This window comes from Molossus molossus, unplaced genomic scaffold, assembly GCF_014108415.1.
Source record: "Molossus molossus isolate mMolMol1 unplaced genomic scaffold, mMolMol1.p scaffold_m16_p_1, whole genome shotgun sequence".
In the NCBI taxonomy this organism is placed as follows: Eukaryota; Metazoa; Chordata; class Mammalia; order Chiroptera; family Molossidae; genus Molossus; species Molossus molossus.
This window is the reverse complement of record NW_023425344.1, coordinates 185,850,464-185,868,376: the sequence shown is the minus strand read 5'-3', so window position 1 is coordinate 185,868,376 and position 17,913 is coordinate 185,850,464. Positions and strand designations below refer to the sequence as shown.

At 43.4% G+C, this 17,913-nt stretch overlaps 1 pseudogene; it reads right to left on the bottom strand.

Moving 5' to 3' along the window:
- Window positions 1-2,380: 2,380 nt before the first annotated feature.
- LOC118621745 overlaps window positions 2,381-17,913 on the bottom strand; it is a 58,073-nt pseudogene continuing 42,540 nt past the window's right edge.

The following is a 17,913-nucleotide window of genomic DNA, read 5'->3' as shown; positions in this document are numbered from 1 at the left end:
CCAGGGCCTCATTGTGGTTTTAAGTTACATCTCTCTGATATAAATCTATCATGCTGTTCTTTGTTGTATATGTATCCCATCTCTTTCTTTGTTTTCCTTTTTTCCTTTGTTATGGACTGAACGTGTTCCCTCTCAAATTCATGTATTGAAGCCTTGACCTATAATGTAATGACATTTTTAAATGGGGCCTTTGGGAGATATTTAGAGTTACATTGAGTCAGGAGGCTGGGGGTCCTCATGATGGAGTCCCTTAAGAATAAGAAGGGAGAGGGATCTCCTTCCCTCTCTCCGTATGCACACACCAAGGAAAAGACATGTGAGGGTGTAGCGAAGGTATGGCCATCCTCAAGCTAGAAAGCAAGCTCTCAGCAGGAAATGAATTGGCCAGCACCTTGATCTTGAAATTCCCAGCCTCCAGACTGTCAGAAATAAATTTCTGTTGTTTAAGCCACCTCATCTATGGTTTTTTGTTATGGCATCTTGAGCAGACTAAGAGATACTTTTTTTCTTGCTCTCCTTTTATTTAAATTAATTTAAAAATTATTCTAGTTTATATTTTTGTTGACTTACTAACTATACCTCATTTTTTCATAGTGGCTGCTTTGGACTTGTAGTATATACATATTTAGAGTATTATCTAACTTCAAGTAATAATATGCTACTTCAGTACAACAGATAATTCTATTTCTCTTCTCCCATTCTTTTGTTTTCTTATCATATATTTTAATACTATGTATATGTTAAAAGCCCTCAATATGTTGATATTATTTCTGCTTTAAACAATCAATTATATTTTAGAGATTTTTAAAATAAGAAAAAGTATTTCAATAATATGCCTAATGTTTACCATTTCCAGTGCTCTTCATGTATTTGTGTAGATTTAGATTTCAGTTTTTGTCTACTTGAAAAAGTCTTTATTTTTTGTTGTTATTGTTCTTGTTTTTTTTTTTTTGTTTTTTTTTTTTTTAGAAATATTCCTGCTGGGTATAATTCTAGGTTGACAATTTTGCTCTTTTAGTACTTTAAAGATCTTGCTCTTCTGTCTTCTGCCTTGCATTGTTTCCAATAAGAAATCTGCAGTCATTCTTAACTTTTCCTCTATAGGAGCTGTGTCATTTTGTTCTTTGGCTACCTTTTCTTTTTATTACTGGTTTTGGCAATTTGATTATGGTATATACCATGGTATAGTTTTCTTTATAATCTTGTGCCTGGGATTATTAATTTTTAAAAAATATTTTTTTGGATTTCTAGGTTTATATTTTCAATAAAATTTATAAATTTTCACCATTTATTTCCTCAAATATTTTTCTATGCTCCTCTCCATTTTGAGAACTGCAATAACAAATACATAAGGTGCTTGAGATTTTCATACACTTCACTGATGTTTGTTTATGTATTTGTTGTTATTTTCCATTGTCATGTCTTCAAATTCACTAATCTTTTCTTCTGTAGTGTCCAAAATTCTGATAATCACATCCTATGTATTGGTTTTGAAGGTGCAGTGTTTCTTTTGTTTGTTTGTTTGTTTTTCCCTTTAATTTCAACTGATTGCTAGTATATAAAAGATACACTTCTTTAAAAACCACCAACACAAACCCATCAGCAATGATTCAATTCTTCAGAAAAAGAGGGAGCCCCAGTCTCATCTACATAACACAACATGTTCTAGGTGCAATGTGTGATCCTCAGATAAGGCCTTCTCTTCACACTGACACAGCTCCTAACTCCAGTGACTTCCTTTCTTCCACACCTTGGCCAGGCTGGGCTTTTTCAGTGAACTTCAAAGGCAGAGAATCAAATTACAGATTCTTTCTTATACTTTAAGTCACACCACTTCAAAGGCTCAGAGACATTTAATCAGCCGCAGACTAATGCTTTTATAAAAGTGAACCTGGGAAGAAAGGCGGGATCTATTGGATAAGGCTCAGGGCCCATTGTGCACATGAGTGACCCTAGGAATGCTCTGACAGACAGAAGAGGAAGCAAAGAAGGGGACTTTATTTCACATGACCCGACCTCAAGTCCTGGCTAAAACTGTTCCTAACTGTGTGCCTTTAGGTGGGTCATTTACCTTCTTTAAGTTTCAGCTCCCTCACTTATCAATCTGACTTATCAAAGTAGAGAGGTCCATCGGCCAGCATGTTGAATGAATTAATGTGACCTCTGAAAACTCCAAAGTGATGCTCAAGGGCAAGGTAGTTTGAAGTAGAGAAGGAGAAAAAAAGAAAAGCAATGAGAGAGTAGGCTCAAAGACAGGAGGGATAAAAACTAGAAAAGAAAGAGGCAGGCTGGAGAGATGGAGCCAACAAAACAGGGGTCAGGTACTATTTCTGGGCTAGGATTAGGGCTTGGATGATGAATGGTGGTTGGATCCTTGTAACTACACAGAGAACACAGCCTGGAGCCAGTCACTGGAAAAGAGATCAATATTCAAACTGGTTATAATGACAGCTACCATTTGTATAATTTTAATTCTCAGGATCCCTTTTAAAGCCTCTAAATTTTCACCTCGTCTCTGAATAGGAGCCAGGCTGCTGAAAAGGCTCCAAACCTGGCCCTGGAGCAGGAATGTCTTCACAGTCCCATCAGCCACAGAAAGCTTGAACCAAGTGGAGTGGCCATACTTCTCACCAGGCCTCCGAGCACAGGAGGGAAGTGGGGATGATTAACTGCATCAGGCCCGTTCTGGGGCTCGGGGCAGAAACTAGGGTGCTTGGGAGAGACTGATCCACTCTTGCCCTTCAGTGTTGGTCCAGGAAGTTTGCCTGGGCTGGGTGGGGTACACTTCTAGTACCCACCTGCTTTCAGCATGACGGACCTGCACACAGAAATGCTTTTCCTTCGGTCCCTTCAGACAGAAAGCGTGGTTAAAGCCACTGATGTGGAACTCCTGCAGTATTCCCAAGCTCTCCTGGCTTCCTCGGGTCAAATGCAGTTTCTTGCACTGGAACAACTTCTGTAGGAATCAGGGTTTCACCCACAGGCAAAAAGGCATCAGCTTCAATAGTGACTTCATGGTCACATCCAGTCAGGAAACCCTGGCCCTCCAGGTTGGAATAATGGTTGGTCAGGTTGACTGGTGTGGTCTGACTAGCCTGTGCTCAGTAGTTGACCATGAGTTCCCCACCATCCAGCCTGTATGTTTCTCGTACTTTGGACGCCCCAGTGTAACCCTGCTCACCATCTGGACTGACTCATGACAACTAGACACCATGTGTAGCACCTGAGGAGTCCAGAGGTCCTCATCAAACCCTCTGACTCCTCCGTGCCCACTGCTGGGCCTGTCGTTAATGGCCAACTTATCATACTCCTTCCTGTTTAATGGGAATGTTCCTTTGGCAATTCAGCTGACCACCCTGGCAACCACTGCTCCAAAGTAGGGCTGCTTTTGGAGGTACCCTTCCAACTCGGCAAAGCCGAGCACCACGTCTTTGGCCTCCCCGAATTCTCAATTCCATCTCCGAAGTTCAGGGGACATACTGGGATCCATTTGAGGTCCCCCTTCCTGGAAACTCTTGAGGCAGTAAGCGGAGGCAATCATAGGGCTTGCCTCATTTTTGGCTTTTCATAGGCCTCATTGTCTTAGCTGACCTACTGTCTAATATCTTAAAACTGTTGTTTCATACATTTTGTTAGTTTTTTAGTTGTTTGAGGGTTCAGAAGTGTAGTCTCTGGTCCCTCATCATTACTAGAAGTGGAAGTGTACAAAGATCCTGCATCTTTTCCTTTTGTGCCAGTGCCTCTATTAGCAGTCTGGTGAAATCTACGCACTCTTCTCAGAATAGTCTTATCAAGTTCATATAACCAAAGGGTAGGATAACAAAGTAAACCAATTATCCTGAAACACACTTATCGAGATATTTTTAAATAATTGCATTGCTGTAACAAATGTGTTTCTTTGTTAAAACATTTAAAAAATTCTAGCAGCAGGTCTAATAATTACTAAACTCTAAAGCAATATTTTGCATAAATAATATTTCCAGATTCCTGCCACAACTGTATGCATTATGAAAACATTTGTCATTTCTATTGATAGCAAAATCACAAGAACTGCTAATCCTACTGAGATTTGGATCCTGCATTCATAATGAAAGGGATGTTACATTTCAGCTAGAGATTAGTGAAAATGAAGATATATTTTTCCTTATCTAAGTTCATGCAACTCTGCATTGCCCATGAACATCATGGAGAACTACAGACCCTATGGTCAGAAATAATATTATAAGGCCCTGGCCGGGTGGCTCGGTTGGTCGGCGTGTCATCCTGTGCACTGAAAGGTTGCAGGTTTGATTCCCCGTCAGGGCACATACCTAGGTTTAGGGTTCTATCCTCAGTCGGGGCACATACCAGAGGCAACCAATCAATGTTTCTCTCTCATGGCAATGCTTCTCTTTCTCTTCCTTCCTCTCTCTCTAAAATCAATAAAAACATATCCTTGGGTGAGGATTAAAAAATACTGTTACAAGGAAACTTAATTTTTTTTATTTGGGGAATCAGGTCATGGTTCCCAGAATTTGCGACCTCAAAACCTCAGTTCTCAGGCTGCTAGTGTTATATCTTCACTGTTAGTGAGGCCCTAAGGAACAACAGGATTATATGGGATCATAGGTAAAGCACTTATCAGTGTGCCTGGCGCCCAAAAAGCTCATAACAATAACATTAGCGATTACTCATCATCATCACCACGGGGTGGAGGACCACTTTGGGAGGGGGGTGTTGACTGAACTGAAGCTATATAATATAAAGTTCCCCTTTTAAAAATCAATAAAATGTCTGCCCTTTGCCAATTTTATGAAAATGTATCACTATCTGAGCCCATTACTAGGATCTCTCCCAGAGCCTTGAAAGGCAAGTAATGATTCTTGAAACTTACGCTCATTAACCTCATGGTAAATCCGCTTTGGACTGGCATGTTCCTCCTCCTCGTCTCTGAAATTCTTACCAGTTATTCCCAATGCCAGAGCAACTGCTTTGTCCTTGTTAGTGCGGAGGTCACGGTGTAGGGAAGTGTGGAGGGCTGGTGAAATAGGGGAGAACCACTCCCAGGCCTGGCCTGGAACTCTGGAGCCCGTGCAGAATGTTTGACTCCCGGAGGGATTTGTCTTCCATGTTCCCGACATGTGCAGGTGCACTGGAGAGGACCAGTGACAGGGGACATGGAGAGCAGAGAACCCTGCCTCTGGTGCTCCCCACTCTGCTGCCATCACTAAGCAATTGTGCATAGTGGATGCTAACCCGAACCCTAACCCTAACTGGTTCAAAATATTAATGTAGTTTGGTTTTCTGAGAATTAAAAAAAAAAAAAAGTAAAATATTATAATAAAAAAACACTGAATCCAGACATTGCTACAAATTTAACAATTTTAACTACTGAGTCAAATATTTTCTCAATATGGGGTGAGCAGGGAAAGCAGTCTGTTCAGGGGTTCTTTAGTGCCTTTCCAGCTGCCCGACCAACAGCTGTCCTCCAACTGAGGTGTTTGCGGATCACTAATAATGCTGCTGCTGCTAATAATAATAACAACCAACAGTTCCTGAGTGCTTACTATACATGCCAGGCTCCAGGATGTTTTCAACTGTATCCTCTCCATCAGTCCTTACACAAACTCACAATATTATCGTCATTCTCATTTCACAGGTAGGTCAACTGATGCTCATAAGATCCAGAAAAGAAGTCTAGTCACACAGTGCATGAGTAGGGCAGCCAAGATTCAAACTGAGGCGTTCTGACTCCAGAGTTTGGGCTCAAAACCACTTAGTCACCACACCACCCTACTGTAGTAGGAATAAAATGCAGAGGTGATTTGTTCAGATAGCATCGGCATTTTATTTTATTCCTACTTTTTTACTCCTTACCCGAGGATGTTTTGGGTTTTTTTTGTTTGTTTGTTTTTATTTTTAGAGAAAGAGGGAGAGAGAGAGAGAGAGAGAGAGAGAGAGAGAGAGAGAGATGTGAGAGAACCCGCGAGCAGTTGCCTCCCGTACATGCCTGACCAGGGATCAAATTCCCAATCTAGGTATGTGCCCTGACTGGGGAACCAAATCCGCAAACTTTTGGTATATGGGACGATGGTCCAACCAAGTGAGCCACCTGGCCGAGGCAGCATCTGAATTTTGAAATGGGTCACTCTTAATGGAAGTAGGGAATAGACTGACAAATCTCAGGGGGAAGGAGGGAGGGGGCACAGGAACAGGTAAACCAAATAACTTTATGCATATATGCACAACCAGTGGACACGGACAATAGTGCAATGAAGGTGGGGGAGGGGGCTGGGGGACTGGGGAAGAGGGGGGGTCAATGGGAGAAAAAAGGAGGGACATCTGTAATACTTTCAACAATAAAGATAAATTACAAATAAATAAATAAATAAATAAATAAATAAATAAATAAATAAACAAACAAATAACGGGCACTCTATCCCTGGCCAGGTAGCCCAGTTGGTTGCAACATCTTACTGATATGCCAAGATTGCAGGTTCATTCCTGGCTGGGGCACATAAATGAATCAACCAATGAATGAATAGGTAGGTGGAACAACAGATCAATGTCTCTCTCTCATTCTCTCTATATATTTCCCCCTTTTTCTAGAATCAATAAAATAAATAAATACATAAATAAATAAAGTCACTCTGTAATGAAAAACCTTCAGCAATCAAAAAATATAAATAAAAGGGTGGCATATTAGGTGACTGAGGTGAATACAAATCATATATATAATCCTCAGCATGTCCTGTGTGTAAATAATAGAATAAAAACCTGTGTGTGTGTGTGTGTGTGTGTGCGCGCGCGCGCACAGGAATGGTGAACTCTCTCTGTGAGGCATCTTCAAAGCCCCATCTCAAAATATCTCATTGCTTTCTTGCTGGGTAATCTTCATGGATAGCAATCTATCTGTTGCCCCAGATAATTACTTAGCAAAAGGTGTTCAATACACATCTGTGGAATAAAGAAATTCCTGGTACCAGGAATAAAACCAAGAGACATCAAAATAACAAGTTGTGAAACTACCTTAGAAATTAAGCTACATTCAGGAAACAAACAAACAAACAAAATGCTTCACTGTAAGGAACCCTAATGGGCAAGAACTCAGTTACCAAAACTAGACCATAAGTGCATAAAGTGTATGCGAAAACATACTCTAAAAGTCTAAGAAGGCAGAGATTCACAGCCTTTGGTTCATATTTGAATCTTGCCAGCACGAATCCTAGTATATATAATTAAAAATAAATGCTCTCTGAGTGCATGAGAAAAATCTATGATGACTTAAACTAGATATTGTCCACTGTCTGTGCCACGGGTCTGGCATTACTTAGGGCACGAGTTCAGCAGCAACATGCTTTTGCTCATTTGTTCCTTTGTCCTATGAAGCAGTGGTTGCCACAATCACTGGGGTGTCAGAGACTCATAGCCAAAGAGAACATCTATAGGGAATGAGCTTGGTAAGCAGCACTGCTCTCTGGGCCTTTTTGATGAGCGCTCCTATTTCCAACAGGTGTTTGGGGATCGCTCTCCCTTGCTGCTTCACCTGCAATTGCTTCCAGGCTTGTGAATGGCCTGTCAGAATTTCCGGCCACAGCATGGGACTTGCACGGGCTCTTGATTCCCCGCCTGTGCCATCTTTCTGAAAAAGAGTTATCAGAAGTAGTTTCTGTGATAAAGCAAGATGTTTTGAAATAGATCAAACCAGTGACATTTGATTCTGCCTCTTTGTGGAGTGGGGCTATTTGTTTTAGTTCATGAAATAAAACTGAAAACTTAGAGACGTGCAGTTACTACTTAAAATTGGACTCTTCTCTGAACATGAAATACAGACAGACCCTAAGTACCATTCCTAGCCCTGTTCTCTCAGTAGGATACAAAGCTTTTGTGCACATAATGAACTCAGACATTTTAATAGCTGATTTGTACCCTTCAGGCCTCTGTTGTCATAACCTCTACTGACTCACTGTGGATTATTATGTGGGGCTTAGCATTGCTGATTTACTTTTTTTTTTTTTATCTGTTCCTAAAGCGATAGAAATTGTCACTTCCGTTTAGAACACATTTGTTGAAATGGTTTTTTTCCCTAAAGGGCACTTAAGTCATTTTTATTTAAAAGAAATTAATTAAATTTATCTTCCTCATTTGCCTCAACCTGACCTTTTGGAACTTGGAAATTAAATTTTCTCCTAATATTTTACTTTCCAGCTTGGCAAACATTTGACATTGTTTTAAATACTGAACAAAGTTGAAAAAGCACAGATTTCTTTTCAAAAATCACTTTAACTTTGAAACAGGAAATGATAATGATTCTGGGTACTTATCTGCCGTGGTATGAGCTTTGCTTTTTCTTTTTAAATAAATTACAAAGGAGAAGGTAAATATGAATGTAGAAAATAATGAGGTCATAAAATCACCTACTAAAACAAACAAAAAACACCCTTGAGGGTGATTTCAACTGTAAATACGCTCATTTAAAAATGCAAAAATGTTCATATTGCCATTGAATAAATATTATTTGATGTTGGTAAACACAATCACTGAACAGAAATTAAAATATCTGTTCTCGAGCAGGCTGAATTAAAACTACTAATGGTCATGACATCAAGATCTCCAAAATATGCCAAAATAAAGAAATTTATTAAAGATAATTTGCTGTTTATAACTTAAAATACTTTTCCATGTTTGACCCCATAATCACATAATAAAAGTATTTCAGAAGTTTTAAGAAATATCTTAAAAATATTTAAAATAACTTTTCTTGTTAAAGTTCAATAATGGAGATCACTTTTTGTTAAAACCTCAACTTTTTTAAATAAAAGAAACTTTATTATAAGATAATTATACCTTATAAAAACAACAATTGTGTAGAGCTTTATAATCTGCGGAGGCGTCTCCATATATATCTCCTAAAGAGGTGGGAGATAAGACTTATTTCCTTATTTCCATTTAAAGATATAACGTGGAGCTCAGAGAAGTGAAGTCATTTGCCCAAATTACATGTCAAACCTGGGACTTGAACACGAGTCACATGACTTCAAATCTACTTTTTGGTGAATCAAGAAAATACCCTTGCACGGTTCCAGCCAACAACGCAAGGGAGACAGTTTTCCATGTGACTGGGCAACAGGAAGTGCTCCCTTTGCTCGGGGGCCTCCTCCTTACCACCGCGGACGGGACTTCTTTGCCGTCCACGTGCCGCTGTGGGGAACTCGGGAAGGAGCGCGGAGAGCACGTGGTGCACCAGACCTTGAACTGAGAGCCAGCAGGGGAGGAAGCCAGGAAAGGATGGAGTGACAGAGGTGTCTGTATGTATGCGCTCAGCAAGGGCACCAGTGGCCTTCACAAAAAGCAACGATCAGCTGGGGCGAACAACAGACAATTCAATCTTAGGTTTTTCCCTTAAGTCAGCTATAGTGGAGTATAATTTATATACAATAAAATATATCTATTTTCAGAGTGCTGTTCAATGCCCACCACAGTCAAGTCCAAGAGCATTTCCATCATCCCCACAAGTTCTCTCCAGCGTTTCTGCGGTCAATCCCCTCCCCACCCTTGGCCTCCTACAACCATGCACCTAGCAGGTTTTTTAAAACGTGGGAGAGTAGAGAGAACAAAAGGAGGACTTAAATCAGATGGATTTCCCACTTGGTAGAATTCCAGGTTTTGGTCTAAACCAAATTTCCAGGCAAGGCAGAACACTGGGCTGGGTTTGTGGGGCAGACGGCCACCTGCTCTCTTTCCCTGTTTCTTCCCAATAGTCCGTTCCTGGTTTCTCACCCCAGATCTCATCACAGCCTCCGTCCCCTCCATCACTTCTAGATATAGGAGGAAAACGCCACTTGCAGAGCCCTGTTGTATTGAGAAGCTGCAACCTGGACCACGCTGGTAGCCTCACCCGCCATCCTGGCTGTCCATGAATCACACTCAAAGTTCAACTCAAGTAGTTCTTTAACTTCTGGGGTGGGGGATCACAGACCTCTTGAGAAAGCTTTTGATCCTCTCCCTAGTAACATGCACCTCCACATACAATACTGCATTCAATGTCAGGTGGTCCACAGGGCCCCCAAACCCATTCCTGGTATCCAACGGATGTCCTTGGTATTCAGCATCAAACCTTCCCACACCTTGTGTTTTCCAGCTGCCTGCTCTGGGCACACCAGGCAGAAATACCTCCTACTCTGCGAAAGGAACCAGGAAGATCTCTGCACCGGAGCTGCTAAGTCCTGCCTTAGCACCTTCTCTGGAAAGCATGGCTTTGGCTTTCATAACACCGCTCTCCATCGTGTCTGAGGCAGAGACCTCTCAGCACTTTACACAGAAGGTGACATTTTGCAGAAAGACGTGTGTGGTGAAGGACTGATATGTGGCTTATTGAAAGGCAATGCAGCGACATGTGGAGAGAACACAGGGCCAGGGTTCCTTTTGTCCTGTTCCCCCGCTAGCTGTGGGTCTAATGTTCAGAAAGTAAGACTCCTCTGGGTATCCCCAATATGCTCATCTTTCAAACGAGAAGGGACTGGATTAAATGATGCCTTTTAGCTCCATATTCTAGGATTCCATACACTCTTCCCTTAAGTCAAACTACCCTTTTTCTTTTACAATTGAAATAAGTATTCTGGACACTTGAGGCCACCTTATAAAATATCCAGCATACACCTGAAAACAGCCAGATATTTGAAAATCTCTGAAAACTAAGAAGTGATGGGGAATATCAATGGCAGCAGGAGCCTGTTCCGGAGGCCAGCCCACCTCCGTTCACCCTTCTCTCACGGATGCCCCCTTTCACGGGGGTGTACAGAAAAACAGTGCTTTGCTTTAGGGACCAACTGACTAAACACACGAACAAGGTGACATTGACAAACCTGGTGATGTCTGTGACTAGCATGCTGGGTGCGTGGGTGAGAGCTATACCAAGGAACAACGCAGCCCCAGCGGATATGTCTAGAACAGATGCATGCAAAGAGGGACATTCTGTTACGTGGTCTGGGCACAGAAGGGGGAACAGGGAATCGATGTGTTAGGTATTTTAATTTATTTTAACTGGGACTATCTGATTTATTAAATGTGCATTTAAGCTAAGCATGACTTGGGAGGTTCTCTGCCTGTACGATGGGCACTGAATTTGTTCTATTCACTTAATTTCGAATCCAATTTTAAAAAGACAATGAAAACAGTGCCAAATAGTCCCCTGTGCCCAAGAGGTCAGCCACTTCTCAGAACACTTTCCTTGGCTTTGGAGTTGTGGAGACTATGATGTGTCTCTGGGAGTTTCCCTAATTCCTTGTAACATTTTAAAATAAGTACTCTGGGACAGCTAAACCTATAACTTGTCATCTAAATATGCATTTAGAGACTTCTAATACATAATATAAATATGTATTTAGGGATTTTCTTACAAGGAATAAAGCTCTTTATAACAACTCCTTTGGAAGGATTGTGTTCTATTGCATTACACGTGTTCACTCTCTTAAAAAATTCATGATATTTTCCTGATAGACCAGGATGTCTGATAAGAGATGGTAATGAGACACAGTCAGTGAGGCATGGAGAATCTCAAATTCCACCTGCGATGCAGAGCCCCATTCTTCATAAAGACAAGGTATGTAGTGAGGGGCTAAGGACTCTTTTTTTGTTGTTCTTATAAATAATGCAATAATACAATTGCTCACATGTCAGCCCATAAGTGGGCAAACTCAATCCACATGAACTGGGTCATTCGGGTTCGAAGCAATCTGTAAGAGGAGCCTTCTCACAATTCTAGGTGGGGGATGGACCCCGCTCTTAGATGCAGATGGCTGACTGCAGGGAGTTCCTGCCTAGGATCCGGCAGCCCCTCCCCTAGCCAGACCTTTTTAGCCCAGGGCACCGTACACCTTACCATTTGTCTAGAGCAATGGACACCAGCATTTTTTATTGAGTACTCCATTAGTGAAATATTTTTGTAAATGTATCTCCAGTATATGTTTATTCATCAACTTGTAAGCCATTTATATTGAATATTAACTTGTGTTTAATTTTTAAATAAAACATGAGTGTAAGTGCTGATGTTTTTCTCCACACTTCAATAAATCCCCGGGTCCCTGGTTTGGGAGAAGTCCGCTGGACAGGGAAGCATGTGTAGGACACCTCTTGCTTCAGTACAGTCTCTTCAAAATGAGCACAGAAGAGAGCCACAGCCCAGGGCCATAGCGGCACACGCCAGCAATTCCCTTTGACCACAAGAGACGCTGTGGATGGAGCAGAGGCCGACTGTCCACCTGTTCGCTTGCTAGAATAAAATTCTGGGTGGACAAAGTACCATGACCCCCGGAAAAGCTGGTGAGGGGGAAAGATGAAGAGGCCTGGCCACACCCCCTTGCGTGAGTCTCTGGTAGGGGCCATCGCAGAACAAAGTCCTCTCACTGAAGGAAGCTGTCGACCTCGGTGGCTTCTACGGGCAAAATAGGTGCCTTCGCGATGAGCATCCTCTTGTGAACAGGGCGAAACTCCAAAGCAAGGCTCTTCCTTCAGGTCTATCGCTCCTTTCTACAACCTTTCCCCGTCTCTGGTCACATGAAGTCCCCACGGTCCTCACGTCGTTCATATCCACGGGGAACAAAGCCTGGGCTGGGGACACGCAGGAGGGAACGCGGAGTGAGAGGAGGTGCAGGGGCGGAGCAGGGGCGCGGGCAACGCCAGCGAGGCAGCCTGCGCGAAGTGCGGCTTCCGCGGCCCCCGAAGCATTGGTAACTGGGTGCGTTTCTTGGTTTTTCTTAGAGTGCCTTACAGTTTCACCCCCATCCTGAGAGGACAACACTGAGCATATTCTTTTAGGGAAGGAAATAGTCCATGTAGCTTGGAGAGGGTGGGTTGTGGGAGTCATTCAGATCCAGCTCAATTGCCAGGTCATTAATTCATCAACCACCCTGAAAGGCTTCTCTCTCTCTCTTAGATGTTTAAAATTGATTGATAGAGAGAGAGAAACGGAGAGGGAGAGAGAGAGAAACAGCCATGTGAGAGCGAAACACCGACCAGCTGCCCCCTGCGTGGCCCCTATTGGGACCAAGCGTGCAACCCAGGCAAGTGCCCTGACCGGGAATTGAACCAGTAACCTTTCCCGTACAGGACGGTGCTCAACCAGCTGAGCCACACTGGCCAGGGCTAAATGCTTCTCTTAACCCTGAACGGTATCAGAGGCGGAAAGCAAATAAGGCACATGCCCAGCTTACAAGAACCTTGTAGCAATTTAGGGGCAACAGACGTTTACATTGATAACAACAGAGAGAGGTGTGACCGTAGATGTATGTCATGCTCAGCTGAGGAAAATGAGAAAGAGAGATCAATGATGCTAGATGGGAAGGTGTCACCAAGGAAGCACTGACCGAGTGGAGCGTCTTGCGGGGTGAGTGCCGGTATGTGGAAAGGTGTGAGCTAATCCCCCGGAGGAAACCACACGCCAACAGCGTGGCATCAATGCGGGCCTGTCGGCAGCCTGGCGTGCACGGAAACAGCTGGAGAAAGAGGCGGGGCATGCAGGGAAGAGAACTCATGGGAGGTCAGATGCCACGCTGAGATTTCCGGACGTTATCAGTACACAAGTGGGAATTGGATCGGGCCTGTTGAACTCATCATCACTTTGCTGAGTATTTCAACACAGGAGTTCTCAAATTCACTGCAACACACATAACATGATATCCCCGCATGCAACATCGTTACAACCATGGTTGATGATGTTCTGCTTAATTTCCTGGACACTAGCTGTAACTCCATTGCTTTCTCTCTTTTTCTGAAAGAAGCCTGTCTGATTCCAAGCAAAAGAGGGTTGGTTTATTATAAAGATACTATTGCAACAAAAATAAACCATTTGTGAAGTTCCCTACTGAATTACTGTAACTAAACACTTGCTTTCCACCAGACTGCGACCTACCAGTGGGTTATGATAAGGAGTGACCATTACTGTTTTATACACATACGTGCACTGGTAGTTCCTATCTTAAAGTGTCTACACAGCCAATTTGTTAACTGAAGAACTGAAGTGTATGCATAATTTCTCTATATAGTGTGTACATGCAACTTAGCAATGCAATGGCAGAACATGAGAATATGTACACAAACGCAAATACACTCATGTTCACCCCTGGAACTTCAAAGAACAGAACATCCCACAAACACCCCAGCGGTACAGGCTGGCATCCCCCAAGGCTCATGGCCCTTTCTCCCAGGTCACCCTCCCAGTGTTCAAGGAGTCGTCACCCCTCTCCTGGAAATGATTAGTGCCTCCCTGTTCTACCTAGCAGGTGACAGGCTGTGAGTGAGAAGTAGGTTAGCAGGGCTGATCACCCAGGGGCAAGTGAGGAATATGAAGAGCAGAGGGCGGGTCAGGAATGCAGGAAATGTACATGTAAGAAAGAAAACAGTCGTGCACAGCTATTTTCTCTCACAAGGACTGCATTTCCTCTACGGGAGAGGAAGAGGGACGTGACACTGTGCATTCTTTGTGGATCCAAAAGCACTTCCTACGTTACCTCCCATCCCACAAGTCTGTGTTCTGTTGCCAGAATGTGCTCGATGTAACTTGTGTCAGAGGTGAGCCATCTCCCACTTTGAATGTGACGTTGGAAACAGGCGATATGTGTCACGTAATGGAGCTTGAATGGGGTACATGAACGCACGCTAGTGGGAAGCAGGACATGCCTTGATTTCTAAAATGCCATCTGTTGGTGGTTGTTTTTTTAAGTTGAAAATATAAACCAGAATAGAAAAAAATTAAAAAGTGAAAAAATAACCCTTTTACTAAACTGGAAATAATTTAAACATCCTGCAAAAGGGAACTGTTGCTGTAACAGTAACGCATAGAAAGAGAGAATATTAGGCAGCTGCTAAATTAGTACTAAGAAAATTAATACTAAGAAACTAAGTACTATGTTAAGTCAACAAGTGTAGAATACAAACTGGTATACACCACCGTTACCAATGTGTGAAACAGAAGTGGGTATGGCCAAGCCCTGAGCAGGGAGGCACATGCCACAATGAGTTAATGTATTACTGTGGTGGGACCATCTGTGAGCTGTGCTTATTTTTTTCCTTTTTCCAATGCTCCACAAATTTTCTTTAATGACCTGACAGTATCATCACATGATCATATCATGACAAAAACATAAACATGTAACTACTGTAATAATCTGAGACACAAACGGGAATGTTGTCTGACATGCAGCAATTTTGTACTTACTTTTTCCAACAAATAAATGGATCCATAGCATGCTGGATGTACCTGACCATTTGCCCCATTATCTGTGTGATGACATGCACTTCTCACACTTACAAAGGACTGAGAACGAAGCATCCTTCCACCCCCGAAAGTTCCCCGCCATCATCGGGAGTCAGTGTAGTTAAAGGAAGTCAGCCGCCCCAATGCTCTCCGCGCTCTCTTCCCTCACGAGCGCTCTCTTCCCTCAGGAGCGCTGGCCGAAGGCTCCTGTATCCCATCTGCAAGGCCCAGACATCCCTCCGCATCCCCCAGTACGAACGCTCTCCTTTCTGAACACCCGCAGCCTAACTGCCAACACTGCTTCTCTGGGGTCACAATCTGCTTTGTATTGTTAGTAACTCTGTGTGCGTGTTGATGCTAAAATTCCATGAGACTTTGTTACACTTCTCGGGACTGCGCCTCTCGGTGTCCTGCTTGCAGTAGCAGGCACAGGGGAGAAGGTCCGGGGTACAGTCGTTGATGAGATAGACAATGGCACGCTCCGTCACCACGCGTCAGCCAGGTGCAGGTCACATCCCGAACAAGAGCGTGGCTGACTCTGCAAAGCAAGTGCGCCCCTGACAGGTGTTCTGACCACGCCCCAAAGGCACTGCCACGGTTTTCTAGATCATCCAGTTGTTTCTCATCCTTACTTACTCCCTTTGCACTTACCCTGGTCAAGAAATAGTGGGCTCTTCGTAAGCGGTGGTGTTTTTAGATGTCCCAAGCCACATTTCCAATGTAGGTTGCCATAATTAATTAATTACCTAAAACTTCCTAATGTGTGAGCATCCCCCTTCACCTTCAAACAACTGAGACGTTCCAAAGTTGCTAAAGTTTGGTGATTATATCTTGATGGAAACCTCTCTTTAAAAGTTTTCTTTAAGGGCATCTGATAATATTGTTTCAGTGTATTCTAGTTTTTTTTTATTTTTTATTACTATATAAAAATCACCTCCAAAATTTAGAGGTTTAAGAGAATAATCATGTTGCTGTTTCCCACGGTTTCTGAGTCAGGGCTTTGGGAAGAGCTCAGCTGGCTGGTTCTGGCTGGACTCTCCAGCGAGGCTGCAGACAGTGACCGAAACTGGGATAGCAGGTGCTCGAGCACCGGGAGCTGGTGGGGCATCTGGCTGCTCAGAGAGTCTCGGCCCCGTCCACGTGGTCACTCCACGTGGGCTGGTTTGGGCTTCCTCGCAGCATCGGGGCTTTAGAGCAGTCAGACAGTTGACATGGTTTCCACAGGCTTTAAAAGAGTCACTGAGCAAAGCGAAAGTTGCATTTGCCATTACAGCCTCGCCTCCCAAGTCGCCACAGTCATCCTGCCCAGTTTCAGAGAGAAGAGCGAAGAGCTCACCTCTCAAAGGGAGGACTGTTGGGATTGGAGACAGCGCTGTGGCCATCGTTAGAAATGCCATTGCCACAAGGTGACAGACCTATCGTTGCATTCCACGTGCTTGGCAACCCTTTTACTTTGCCGCATCGGAAGGCAGTGTTCTACCATCACCGGCAGAAGAAAGCCAATTTCCTAGTGAGTGTGCTCTTGCACAACACTCCGCAACCACTCCTGGATCCTGGCGGGGTCAGCCCGTCCGCTTCGGTGCCGCAGAATGCTCCTTCGCTCACGCCCTCTGGCTCAGATGGGAGTCCCAATAAGAATAACTTGAGTCCATTTGGAATTCTTAGAGATTTATAGGTTTGGGGTTCTGCTGTGTAGCAGCAAGATTTCTTCGTTTCACAGAGAGCAGCTTTTTCTATGCAGAGAATCACCAGAAAAGATGACGCTGTCATCTTGCCGCTGAAGATCCAGGCAAATGCATCCCAGTCCTGGCATTTCTCGGCTAGCTAGTGATGTCACTTCCCTCCCTGGAAGGTGGCTGTTAACCCAACAGCGTCAGGTGGTAAACTTTAAAACCTTACACATGTGGTTGCACTTCCACTGAGGCTGTTTCTGTGTAATACAGCCTCCTATCCAGGGGAGGGAGGTGTCTTCCTCATTGGAATGATGCAAAGGAAGAGGCACGGAGAGATCAAGGGACACTGGTCATGTGGAGAGCTGGTGACAGAGAGCAGGACCCCCAGCTGCAGACTAGGGCTCCTTCCTGATCAGCTTTGGGAGTGAAGTGGATGTATACTTTTCTGAGGCCACAGAGATAAGAGGGTATCCTGTGAAAGTGTGGTCAGAGCCCACTCCCTCAGGAAGAGGAGGAGAAGGGGGCAGTTGTGGAGTTCCAAACGTCCCAAAGACTGTCAGGCAGGTCACACACCTTGGAAACACTGGCGATTCTCTGAATCTGATGTGTACTATATAAAGATTATTAATGGATTTTAACCAAACTTCAGTGAAAATGTTGTCAATGTGTTGTGAATACAAAGTTTGCTAGACATTCAAAATCTCTATCCAAGCTATTTACTCCAATTATAGTATATTGAGTGAAATTAGGATGGATTTTAGCTGCCTTTATAATGCTAAAAATTGTATACTATATGGAGGTGTGATAAACTTGCTAGAAAGTGGTAAGAATCCATGAGTTAAAAATTTGACTAATTATCTCATTCAGTTACACTAATATCAGTAGCAGACTGAGGATTTGGGTTTGCAGGTGACCTCTCAGTGCAGAGATGGGGCATTCTCCCTCCCACACCCCATCCCTCCCAACCGAAGGAACCATATGGAAATCAGCCATAGGTTGCAAATGTGT